Here is a 13838-nt window from a genome sequence, read left to right on the forward strand (position 1 = left end):
CAGCAGCTTCTGAGCGGCTCAGATCCTGGAACTGCTTCTTGTCCCAGCACAGTGGGTATTGGAAGTTTCTTGACTAGGATAGCATTGACTTGCACGCCAGATTCTTGTGTCCTTACTCTGTTATCTAATCAACTGCTGCTCAGCTTCCTTGTCCAGATGTTTTCCTCACCACCTTGCCTGGCCCTCTGGGTCCCCGCGGGATTGCATCCTGCCCATCTTCTGATGTCTACCACTTGCCTGCACTTGCGATCTGTGAGGCAATCTGACTCCAGTGTGGGTCCTGGAGCAAAGGGTTGCCACTTTGTCATATGACACATTCTGCTCTGGGCAACAGACAGACATCAGCATCGGTCCTTGTTTAATGCACTCTGCACTGCCATTGCCTATCCAGTTATTCGTTTCTCCAGCCGTACTGTAACGGGTGATTCAAGACAGGTGCTATTTCTGCATCCGCAGAATCTAGGACTGTGCCTAGAATTTAACAGGCGTGTCAGCACATTTATTGACAAAAGCTTTTAACCTGGACCAGGATGACTAAAGTGTTATAGAATCTAATTCTAGCTCTCTCACTGTCTAATACTAAAATCTTAGGCAAGTGAATTGATATTTTTGGCTTGCAGTGTCTTCATTTGCAAAACAAGGCTGAGCAGATGATCATTGGGATGGTTTGTAAGATTGCTTTCAGCTTCAGAGTTCTTCAACTCTGCTTAATGCTCAGAACCTTGATTAGGACATCTTCAAAATGATAGGACTCAGTTTTCACCCTAAAAGGGATATCTGGATTGTTCAAAACTGATTTTCAGAGAAAAGCAATTTTTAACCCAAATAATCCATGGTTTCCTTTCTCATGCCCATTATAATGCTTAGCAGATTGGACCTTCAATTGTAGGACAAATGTAAGAGATGAATCGCCACCTAGTGGACACGTCCCTAGACAGTGGCCTCCCCTCCAGAACAAGAGGGAGCTTTGTTCTCTGGAGCCCATAGGTCCTTACCCATAGTTTCTCCTTCCTCCACCTGACACACATCTCAACCTTGTCATTGCCTCTGCCTCTAAAGAAATCACAGAAATATTCATTTTGGCAAGAGAAGACATGTTTATTTTGACCACGTTTGATTTTATTTTTACCTATTTGTGTTTCACATTCACAGTGTGGTAGGCATTTTAAGGGAAAAAAGATAAGGTCCAGCAAACTTAGACTGGGTCTTTTTAGTCTCTTATCTGTCTGGTTTGAAAACAATCCTTGAGCATTCAGAGACGCCTTGGCTAGACAGACAGAAAAGGGATAGTAGAGTTCACATGTCTCCCAAGCAGAACTGTCTAGAGGGCCCAGCCTTTCATCCAGTTCCTCACCAAGTGTTCAGAGTTTTACAATTTTCCTTGTTTAAAGGAAAACCATTTAGAGGCTAATCTAAGGCTTTGGATTAGTAGTTATTTCAATGTGAAGTGGAGTCTTTGCCTGGATAATGTTTTCACTGAGCTTAAGGGAACCTATGTGACCTCTACTTAAAATGAACAAAAGGATATGATTATTCTAGGTTTTCTTTCTCCACCTTAGAAAACGTGTCCATAAGTTCTGTTAGTGGAGGTTCAAAGAGGCTTAGAGAAGGTATTCTTGGTTAATTAATGAAACATCAAGAGGATTGCTACAAATCTTCAGCCCAGCTTCTGATGCCTCTACGGTACTTTATTATTTTAGCGCAAGACCTTACTCATTTAATCAGCACTAATGATTCCTTCCAGCAACCCCAGATTGGCCAGCTATTCATACTGTAATTGCAGCACTGAGGCTCTATATTTCTCTAGCCTTCTCCACAAGCATTTATTTTCATTAGTATTTCTTGTTCATTAGTATTTCTCTGCTATTAAGTGCCACTAGCTAGCTCATGACATTCCGATATTTTAATTTCTGTTTCCTACCCCACCAACCGAGTGCAAAATTTCTTCACTTCTCTACAAACTTTTGTTTAATTTCTCTTTCTCTGACATCTCTTACTATGTCTCAAAAAACTTTTGGAATGCTCTGAACCTAAAAATAACTCTTCTATTGATCCTAATATCTATTCAAACAAGTTCTCTCCGACCCTCCCTCCTTCCTTCTTTCCTCCCTTCCTTCGAAGAAAGCCATTCAGAACAGTTCCAGCTAAGGTATTAATACACTCTCCCTGAGTTCTAGAGATATCTCTCCCAGTGGCCATTCTGTAGAGCCTCAGTCCTGACTAAATCACTCAAAGGATGCCATCAAGATTTCTAAGCCATATTCTTGTATTGCTGCTCTCGAACAGGCTTTATAGGCTTGCTCTTCTTACCTGTAACTTCTGGAAGCCGGTACGTACATTAATCCAAACAGCCAAAGAGGAAGGACTCAGTGAGGGGCAAAAAACGAAGAAATTAAATGCCTAGAGCTAACCTTGGTCATTCATCCCCCTACCCCTGAAGGAAAATATACTCTAAGAAAAAAACTACCCTTGTTCCTCCTGTATATTCATACCCTTAGCAAAATCTCTACAGAAACTGCAGACAAAGTAATTTGAAATGAATGTGCTCATCAATAAGCATGCAATAAATATCTATCTGTATACATTAGACTGTCTTCAGTGTTGAGTAGAAAACAGAAATAAATATAAGGCACAGTTCTTGGATTCTCAGAGCTTACGTTGTTATTTTGGCAAAACTTATATTTAAATATTTACAGAAAACAGATAAGAGGCATGCCATAAATCACATCTAATTTTCATATAGAAATAATGGTAGAATTAAACCTTGTGTTGTTGACCAAGGACTTGATGCTAAACCCTTTATAGAATTAGTCACGAGCATCACATCGAACTAAGTAGAAATAGTACTTCTGTATGGTATAAATGTTTCTGAAAGGTGATCAAGAGTTCGAACAGTGAAACATAGTGTAGTCGGTCAAAATGGTGGACTAACAACAACTAAAATATATGTCCATTATCTTAACCCCTGGAACCTATGAATGTGACCGTATTTAGAAAAAAAGGTCTTTGCACCTGTAATTAAGTTAAGGATTTTAAAATGAGATTATCCTGGTTTACCCTGATAATCCTATGACAAGTATCCTTAGAAGAGACAGAAGAGGAGACACAGACACAGAGGAAAAGGTCATGTGAAGACAGAAGCAGGTATTTTAACTTTGCAGCCACAAACCAAGTGCTTTCAGAGGGAGAGTGGCCCTGCCAACATCTTGACTTCTACGTTTAGACTTCTGGTCCATAACTGTGAGAAAATAAATTTCTGTTGTTTTAAACCATTAAGTTTTACTAATTTGTTATGGCAGCCACGGGATATTAATACACATGGTAATAAATCACCTAAAACCTTTTTTGATGGTCTCTTTTTCCTTACCATAATTTCCTGCTTTTCCTTTACTGTAATGAATCAGAAATTAAAGGCATAGCCATATGGAATTAATGAAATTCAGTAGAGTTTCTTTCTTTTTTTTTTTTTAAGATTTTATTTATTTATTTGAGAGAGAGGGAGGGAGAGCACAAGCAGGGCCAGGGGCAGAGGGAGAAACAGATTCCCTACTGAGTGGGGAGCCAGACATGGGGCTCGATCCCAGGACGCCTGAGCTGAAGGCAGATGCCTAACCAACTGAGCCACCCAGGCGCCCCAAGTGGAGTTTCTACGGGGAGTGGGATAGCAGCTTTGAAGAGATATCTGGGGATGGAGATCAGATTTAGAGAAGCCTATCCGTGCATCTGCTTTGTGCTCACCTTTTCACGTATTCCAAGTTCTGGGTAACACATAAAGGAACTAAGGAGTAAGCTTTGGTTCATCTGTTATCTCCGAACCAAAGTCTGTCTGGCTTCTTGAGGCAAACCCAATTAAAAACTTGTATGTTTTTCTATGTAATGCAGTTGAAGAAACAAAATCATAAATCTTTAGAATATCCAAACCAACCCTTCTGCACCTTGATCTATTACAGGTTATTTCATCATTTGGGAATCCTTAAAGCTCTGCTTGGATTTTATGACCAAATCATTGTTGAAATTTGATCCTGAATATGCATAATTAAGAGTGTTTGTGTCTTAGACATAAGACTGACTCTTTACCAGATAGTAATTGTAATTGTTAGTCATCTTAGAGGAAAACTAAGATATGACTTTGAATTAAGGAGATTGATTCCTAAGCAATGCCAGGTACATAGCAGGCACTCCATGAAGATTTGTTCCGTGAATGAATTTATTCAGCTAAAAAAGAGTTTGGCTTCAGGTAGCCCTCTAATTATTAGTAGTTAAAATAAACCCGTTCAAGCTGACGATATCGATAGAAAGCCCAGGACAGCCATAAAATGAAGCCCATCAGATTTCTTTATGCAGAAGAAACAGCTGCAAATCCCTCAAGAAGCTGCAGGAGCGATGCTATCTGGAGTCGCATAAGAGAGAGTGTTGGGACTGGGGTACACTGGAGGGCACACACTCTGTCTTAAGGGGGCGGCCACTACTCAGCTGGAGCAAATTGTCGCCATGCAGAAATTTGAGCCTAATTTGCCATTCATTTCATATTTTCAAGAGAAGCTAGAAGTATAGACGAGAACACTTGCCATTTTAAAAGTTGGCAATGAATTCACTCTTTTCAAAAACGCTCTGTGGTGGCCAAACAAAACACATCTGCTAGCCAGATAGGCCTAGAGTCCTGCAGTCTGGGTCTCTACTTCTTAGTATCTTTCCCTTTCTTTACTTCCCTTGGACTTCTATTTCCTCTTTCTTTCTTTCTTTCTCTCCTTCCAGCCTCTTGAATCACTAATTGTCTAGAAACTAGTGTCTGGGACAAAAGTTGTGCAGGGCAGGAAGACTGGAGAACTGGATATGTTCTGAATGTCAGAACAAGGCTTAGTTTGATCAAGTCAGAAAACAGACCGGGAAGCAAGTAAATGGGCTTCGGATGTCATAAATGCTGGGTTTAGTCCATAATCTAACAACTTTCTAATCATTGAAACACTTCTTAACTTCTTTGGTTCTTACCTGCACCATCCACAAAATGGGAATAATTGTACCAATATCCATTGCACCATTATTGTGAAATCAAATGAGATAATAGTTTTAAATGAACCTTGTCGATATAAAGGGCCATAAAGTTATTAATCATACAATAATTGTTAATAACAAGAGGTTTATTGGTGTGCTGCACTCTTGTTATCATATGATAGTTACAACTTAACAGAGCACCAGCAACGTGCATCACCAGAAGTCAAATAGTCGTAAATCAAACATGCTGTAGTGAGTTCTACAAGATAGTGTATAAATTATATGGTAAAGACTAAAAGTGCTATAACATTTCAGAGGAGAAGATTGATGACAACTAGAGTGAAAGTGTGCTAGGATTAGTGAGACTTACACCAGACTTTAAAGGCTGCAAAGGATAGTCATAGTGTTACTGGCTTGTTTCAGGTGTCAAAACAGATTTGACTTTGGCATTACATTTTTATGTATGTGGCCTATGGAAAGCACCAAACTGATTTAGTTGTTGGTTTCCCAAACTTCATTCATTCATTCATTCATTCATTCATTCACCTGATGCTGGTTGGCATCTCTCTGTGCTAGGTACTTTGATACGTGCTAGAGATACACTGTTTTTGCCCTTAGGGAGCTGACCATCAAGATGTTAAGTTTGGGGAAATGCTAGGTTAGTTGAGCTAAACCTTCTTGGGTGGGGCTATTGTATGTAGGTGTGTGTGTATATATGTGTGCATTTAGCTGAAGGATTTTCAGATCTTTTAATATTCTTGAGTCTGGAGGTAATAGAATAGTGTATGGAGAGTTCCTTTTACAGATTAGCATTTGGGACCTATTGTTTAAATTTAGAGATGCTGTACCTGAAAAGTTGTCTAGAGATGGAAGAAAAAATATTATGTATGCCATTTGAAAATGTAAATATTGACTGTTTAAACAAAAATTTCTCTTATATTTTCTGACTTGTCAGATACCATGTATAATAATTGTAGCCCATTTGTGCATTACAGAGATATTTGAGGGTATCCATGGGCTCATCTAGTCTCACTGGTTAATAGGGCTTGTACATATGTACATATGTGTGACCACTGTGATTAATAAAATACAGAACCATTTAAAGTTCTTTCATGTTGCTATTACATAATCAATTTCTACCATTTATAGAATGTCTACCATTTATAGAATGTCTGTGTTCATTTTTTTTTAATTTTAGAAAAGGATTCTCTGATAAACATTATTACCAAGCCTTACAGGCACATTAAAATACCCACATACATTTAAATTTTGTATGTAACTATGTTGCTCTGTTGTTTTCTCATCAAACTAGAACCCCAATTCAGGAGTTTCAAAGTTAAGAAAACAATTTTATTTATAGTAACATTAAAAAGAATAAAATACTTAGGACTTAATTTAGCCAAGGAGGTGAAGGACTTGTATGATGAAAATTACAAAACATTGGTGAAATAAATTAAAGAAGACCTAGAAGACTTAATATTGTTATGATGGTCATGCTACCCAAAGTGACCTATAGATTTAATGCAGTTTCTCTCAAAATCTCAGTGATGTTTTTTGCAGAAATAGAAAAATCTTGAGGGACCTAGAATAGCCAAAAAATCCTGAAAAAGAAGAACAAAGCTGGAGGACTCATACTTCCTGATTTCAAAGCTTGCCACAAAGCTACGGTTATCAAAACAAGAGTGGTACTGACATAAGGGTAGACATTTCAATCTGTGAGGTACATGGAATAGTCAAAACCATAGAGACAGAAGGTAAAATGGTGGTTGCCAGGGATTGAGGGGCATGAGGAGTTAGTGTTTAATGGGCATTGAATTTCAGTTTTGTAACATAAAAACAGCTCTAGAAATGGGTAGTGCTGATGGTTGCACAACCATCTTGAGTGTACTAAATATCACTGAATTCTACACTTAAAAATGGTTATTCAAAACAGCATGCTTTATGTTATGTGATTTTGTCACAATCCAAAAGTTGGGGAAAACAATAAAAATGATTTTCCGATAATTATGGTAGAACGTTGGCTTTATCGTTTTAAGGACTTCAGCGTATGCCACTTAAGTTTTCTGTTCTTTCTCACCCTTTACTCTTTATCATTGTTTTTTGTTTTGCCTCACTCCAGGGCCTCTGGCACCAAAAAAGTTAATGTTTGAAGCTCTTGAAAAGTGGGTACATTTATTCGCAGGCCTTTTATACATAGTGATGGTATTTCACTTCCGCAGTCCCATCCTCAGTCTGTACCTGCATTGGAGGGATTTATTACAAATGCACATCTTGTATTCAGGACCTCTCTTTGCCATGGGACACTCACCTGTGAGAGGCTCCCCCAGAGATTGTCCAACCTCCTGGGACCCACTTCTCTTCTCCTGAAGATTTGTCACCTTCCACCCTACCACCTCACTGTGTACATGTCAGCGGTTTCACCTAGAGTCTAGAATAGTTTTCTCATCTAAGTTGGCTTTCATTTGAAACAAAGCAAAGATGGAAGGATAACATGAGGGGACTGGATCCTAAACTGTGCACTAATTAGAACACTCACACCCAGAAGCCCATGACCTCTCCTTTCTGTGACTTCCCATAAAATTTTAGCCAGTGGCTTAGGTCACAATGTCTCAGGGGCTGTCCTTCCTCTTGGGATGTTGGAGGGCTGCATTTAGCTCACACTAACTCCCCAAAGCCAGGAAATATTCTTTTAATAGCTGAAGCACTCTGTTGACACCAGAAAAGAGGCAAAGCATAACGTGGTATGTGTTCACCAGCAACCAAGAGCAAGGGAAGCAAAGCAAGTGGGCTCTTTACAAATCCTATTTAGTGAGAGTTGCTTGATAAACCACAGGAGAGGTAAAATAGGATAAGTGAAAATTCCTTAGATGTATCTCTTGCAGTTCAGCTGATGTGTAATTGTGTTTCTGAGCTACCCAAACCAACAACCATCTTCATTTATTAAGCTCTTACAATTGATTGGGTGCAGAGCTGAGAAACTCCACACTGCACTGTTTTCTCTGATCCAAATGTGCCAACAGTATAAAATCAACTAACTGACCAGTTATATATATACAGGATATAATCACCTAACTGGCCAGCATATATCCCTTTTGCTTCTCTTCTTCCCAGATAAATAGGTGAGAAATTGAATTTTCTTAAGCTCAACTTATAATGAAGATTCAAGATGCAAATATAACACGATATAAATAATAGACTAATTATTTGATGTCTATTGTAAACTGAAAGATTAGAAAGCATGAGATATGACTGCAGTTTCATTTAATGATCACATCTTTCTTGGTTTACTTGGTAAATCAGACTGTTCACATCATACGAATGAAGGCATGCAAGAGTTACACTTGTGACCAAGGTAAAATAAAAAGGCCTAGATCTATCCTCTTCCCAGAAATAGCTGGAATATTGGACAAAATGTATTAAACAGTGGTTTGCAAGTAACTGGAAGTCAAGCAAGAAAATAGAAGAGATACCAACAGGAAATAAACAAGGTGAGCCCCACCACTGTCTCACTTTACTTCCAAGAGAGTTTCCAGGCCACAGTGTCATGTGTCCAAGCCACCGAGGAACTGAAACTCAGTCACTGCTGGTGGTCATATAAAGGGCTCAGTGACTTTGGACAACAAGTTAGAAGTTTCTTTAAAAAGTTAAACAGAAACATGCCATGAGATCCAGCCGTTCCAGTCCTAGTTATTTACACAGTAGAATGAAAGCATATGTCCTTAGATTTGTGTGTGTGACTCTTCATAGCATCTTTATTTGCAATGGCTAAAAAACTGGAAATGAACCAAATGTCCATCAAGGGATGAATGAATAAACACATTGGTAAAATACATACAATAGTATACTACCCAACAATAAAGAGGAATGATCTGTTGATACTTACGAGAGCATGGGTAAATCTCAAAGAAAGAAGCCAGACTACATAGAATACATACTCACTCCACTTATATAAAATTCTAGAAGACATATATTAATCTATAGTGACAGAAAGAGTATCACCGGTTGGCTAGGCGCGAGGGCAGAGGTGGAGGAAGGGCAGGATTACATAGGGACACAATGAATATTTTGGAGATGATAAATATGTTCATTGTTTTACTGTGGTGATGGTGTCACAGGTGTACACATATGTCAAAAGTTGTCAAAAATATTGTACACTTTTAATACATGAAGTTTATTGTATGCCATTGGAAAAGTATGTTTTAAATGTTTAAAATTGTAGTAAAAGATATGTAACAGACAATTTACCATTTTGATAATTTTTTAACTGTACAGACATTAAGTACATTCATGTTGTCTGGTGCAACCATCACCAGAACTTTTTTCATCTTGCAACCCTGAACATATTAATATGTTTGTCGCTCATATCTCAGTAAAGCTGTTGGAAGAGGGGGAGGAGAAGTGGAGCAGAAGGAGAAGCCACCACAAAGTGAGGATTTTTTTTTTCAGCTTTTTAAAAAGGAAATAGATTATGAGATGCTAGCCTGATAATTTGTCATTTATAAAAGCTGATCCCGTGATGCTGGGCCTTGGGCAAAGCCTCCTGTGTACATTACATCCTTCAGTCCTCACAAGAACCCTATGAGGTGTAAAGAGAGTACAGTCCCTGTTTTACATGTGAGTAGACCGAGAACTTTTTTTTTTTTTTTTCCTGAGGAGAGGGTAGAATGAAGTTACTTTTCCGAGTTTATTTGACGAGTAAAATGGCGAAGGCACGTTTCAAGCACTGGCAGTCTCTTACTATTTCAACTTTCATATGTCCATGGATAATTTTTCAGTGACAACAAAATAGGTGCACTGATGATTTTACTTCGTTCGGAGGACTGAGAAGGAAACAAAAGTTTCCTGAAGTATCTGAAATGCCTGAAAAATCTGAAATGGAAAACAGATGTGTTCTTTCTCATCATTCATTTTTCACGAAATAATTTTTTAGGATACCTAGGTGTTAAGCACTGCTCCAGAAATTTGGGATACAAGTACAAACCAAAACAAAACAAAACATGGCCCTTGCTTTTAAAGTCTCACATAGTCCTTGAATTGTAACAATACTGTGATACATGTAATAGTGAAAGGGCATGCAATTTACAGTAGCTATTCTGAAAGGCAGGAGGAGCAGGTGTGGGGTATAAGCAGGAGAATCACCTCAGAAAAACTTGAACTACTATACATTTAATCCAGGTCTTGAAATTTTGGTCAGTTTTTTTCTAGATAAACAAAGGTGGGAGACAGGAAAAGAAGCTTATAAGTTATAGAAATGACATATATGAAGGCAAGAGGATGTTATAAAAGAGCAGATGTTTTCAAAGGTAGAAGCCACAAGGAAATTAACTCTTTAAGTTGATTTGTTATAAGGAAGATCATCAGTATTTGAGTTGGAAATTTCTGGAATGTGCAAAGTGTTCAGTAGGAGTTCATTAGGCTATTGTAATTTCTAGAAATAATTAAAACTGAAACACATTGTGCTTTGTGGCCAAGAGGTAATAAAAATAGATGAACTTGAGGAGGTTTGCTGTGATATACACTCCAGGTCACAACGTGTGACCTAGGATTGCTAAGTACATGGTATCTCTAAGTGGTATATCAGTAAGATGAAAATACTTTGTGTCTGGTCTAAACTTTTCCTGGTAAGCTAAACTTTACATGGCGACAAGACTGCCTCAAAGCTATTTTAACAAATGAACTGATGTTTATAAAACATCCTTTACAAACTTTACACTTTCATTTAAATGTCAAAAAACTATTTTTCTAAATCCCAATTTCTCTTGAAAATAAGAAAATAGAGCACTTGAAACACCAAAATGTTTAATGCTCATTTTCCCCTTATGGAGTCCTATTCTTATGAAATCACTGTCTTACTTTTGTTGGAAAATTTTAAGTCTGTAAATTTAGTACCATTTAAAGAGATTTCTTAGTTATTTTCTTAAATGATTTCTGTTTTTATTTTTATAGATTATTGACCCAATTTATAAACATTACATTAACTTTGGCGAGACCTCCAAAGACAGTTTTTTTTTTTTTTAAGGCCAGAATTTCCTGAAGATTTTGAGGTTTTAGTTCGTGTTTATTATGACTACCTCAGAGACTGATAGGAGTCTGAGAGCATGCGTAATGTATTACAAAAAGTCCTACTGAGCTTATTTCAAGAACATTTCTATCTGTGAGGGCTAATATCCAAGGCTGATGCTATCACGTTGTTACTTTGAAGCATGGTAGAAAAAAAAAAAGGTAAAAGGAAGCATTTAATTGAATAAAAGCAATGAAACAAAACACCAATTGATTTTTCTGTGTTCTTGTGTAAAACGGAAAGAGGTCGAAGACAAATTATCAAAATAAAAATAATATGTCCCCAGAACTGAGTTTATCAGAATGTCCGGGATGGTAAGGATTTACAGAGTGTTTAATGTGTCTGAGGCCATTCACATGTGATGACTAGTTTTGCCACACACTTCCCCTCCTCTTTTTATTTATTTATTTATTTATTTATTTATTTATTTATTTATTTATTATTCTTTCTTTAAGGAGGGTGGGAGCAGGGCAGTCCTTGTTCTGTTCAGTTTCAGTTTAGTAAAGAAGAAAATAGTAATAATAAGTGGGCCCCTGTCTAAACAGTAACAACTCCCTGGAAAGTTACAATATTCTTTGGAAATTCAGTTGCAGCCTGACATGGGAATATATAACTATATAGAGACTAGACTGTATGCGGTACATGGAAGTAGCAGTCGTGGGATCAGACAGATTTTGGCTGCTTGAGGTGGTGGCCTTCCCCTCTGAACTTCACATTTCTCTTCTGTACAACTAGAATAATAACATCTACTTTTCAAGATTATCATGAAGATATGCTTGGCCTACATTAGGTGCTCAACAATTGGTGGCTATTATAACTATTATTTTTACTATTGTCATTATTTTTATTATCATAATCGTATTTGGAGAATGAATAAGAGAAATTTAGAGTTCATCTGAGATTGTAGTATCTTTTGGACGAACACTACCCTGGAAACAAAATATTTTGGTTTCCATAACAGGGAAATAGTATGATGATTAGACTTGTCAACCAAAATAGAAGTTAGAAATCAATGCCAGCCATGTGCATTTACTTTAACCAAAGACAACATTCTTTTTAAAATCTAATGGTGGTTGTCCCATTCAATTTAAAAACTACTATTGGCTCGGCGCCTGGGTGGCTCAGTCAGTGAAGCATCGGACTCCTGGTTTTGGTTCAGGTCATGATTTTGGTGTCGTGAGATAGAGCCTCATGTAGTCGGCTTGAGATTTTCTCCCTCCCTCTGCCTCTGCCCTTGCCCTGCTTATGCACTCCCTCTCTCTCCCTTTCTAAAATAAATAAATAAAATCTTTAAAAAAATTTTTTTAAATAAGAAAATGAAATAAAAACTATTGGCTGCAAATTTTTTGAATGTAACTTTACCCAGCATTTTAGGTTAAAATTGTTCTAAAATCATTATTTCAAAATGGCTAACAGTACTGCCCCATGCCAACCACCAGCAGCCAGGTGAGCCCAGCATCGCCAGGGGCCTTCACCTCAGGCCACAAGTCCTCCTGCTTTCCTTCTGACTCTCAGGGAGAACTGGAGACTGTCTCTCAGACTTGCAAACACAAAGCTAATATTCAAGCAATACGAGAGTAGTTGAAAGCACTCATTACAACTTGGGGTATAGTAGATAAAATAATATTTTGTTTATAGTAATACAGCACTAGGTATGGGTAAGAAAACTTCCGCTTTAGTAAAAATTGCTTGCTTTTAAGACTATTCCATTTCCTATAGAACATATTTGCACACAAGGGGGCAAGAAGTGACTTTTCAAGAAAGCGGAAAACTTGTGAATATTAAACTATAAATCCCAAGGTGTTTGTAGAAGAGTATCTCTTAGGACTGTGGAGGCAAAATTTAATTTTGCAATTGCTAATACTACGCATGTGTGTTTTAGAACAACTGACAGATAATTGCAGAATTTTTATTTTTTATTGTTATGTTAATCACCATATATTACATCATTAGTTTTTGATGTAGTGTTCCATGATTCATTGTTTGTGCATAACACCCAGTGCTCCACGCAGAATGTGCCCTCTTTAATACCCATCACCAGGCTAACCCATCGCCCTACCCTCCTCCCCTCTAGAACCCTCAGTTTGTTTTTCAGAGTCCATCGTCTCTCATGGTTCGTCTCCCCGTCCGACTACTCCCCTTCATTCTTCCCCTCCTGCTATCTTCTTCTTTTTCTTTTTTCTTAACATATGTTGCATGATTTGTTTCAGAAGTACAGATCTGTGATTCAACAGTCTTGCACAATTCACAGCGCTCACCATAGCACATACCCTCCCCAATGTCTATCACCCAGGCACCCCATCCCTCCCACCCCCCACCACTCCAGCAACACTCAGTTTGTTTCCTGAGATTAAGAATTCCTCACATCAGTGAGGTCATATGATACATGTCTTTCTCTGATTGACTTATTTCACTCAGCATAACACCCTCCAGTTCCATTCACGTCGTTGCAAATGGCAAGATCTCATTCCTTTTGATGGCTGCATAATATTCCATTGTGTATATATACTACATCTTCTTTATCCATTCATCTGTCAATGGACATCTTGGCTCTTTCCACAGTTTGGCTATTGTGGACATTGCTGCTATAAACATTGGGGTGCACATACCCCTTCGGATCCCCACATTTGTATCTTTGTGGTAAATACCCAGTAGTGCAATTGCTGGATCGTATGGTAGCTCCATTTTCAACTGTTTGAGGAACCTCCATACTGTTTTCCAGAGTGGTTGCACCAGCTTGCATCCCCACCAGCAGTGTAGGAGGGTTCCCCTTTCTCCGCATCCC

General features: G+C 38.1%; 1 protein-coding gene across 1 annotated transcript in view; it reads left to right on the forward strand.

Annotated features, from left to right (window-relative positions):
- XRCC4 (X-ray repair cross complementing 4) overlaps positions 1-13838 on the forward strand; it is a 320948-nt gene that overhangs the window by 288445 nt on the left and 18665 nt on the right. The gene's annotated exons all lie outside the window — the stretch shown is intronic.

Source organism: Eumetopias jubatus, unplaced genomic scaffold, assembly GCF_037043125.1.
Source record: "Eumetopias jubatus isolate StellerSeaLion01/CBP00866 unplaced genomic scaffold, mEumJub1_p1.0 scaffold_5, whole genome shotgun sequence".
Classification (NCBI taxonomy): Eukaryota; Metazoa; Chordata; class Mammalia; order Carnivora; family Otariidae; genus Eumetopias; species Eumetopias jubatus.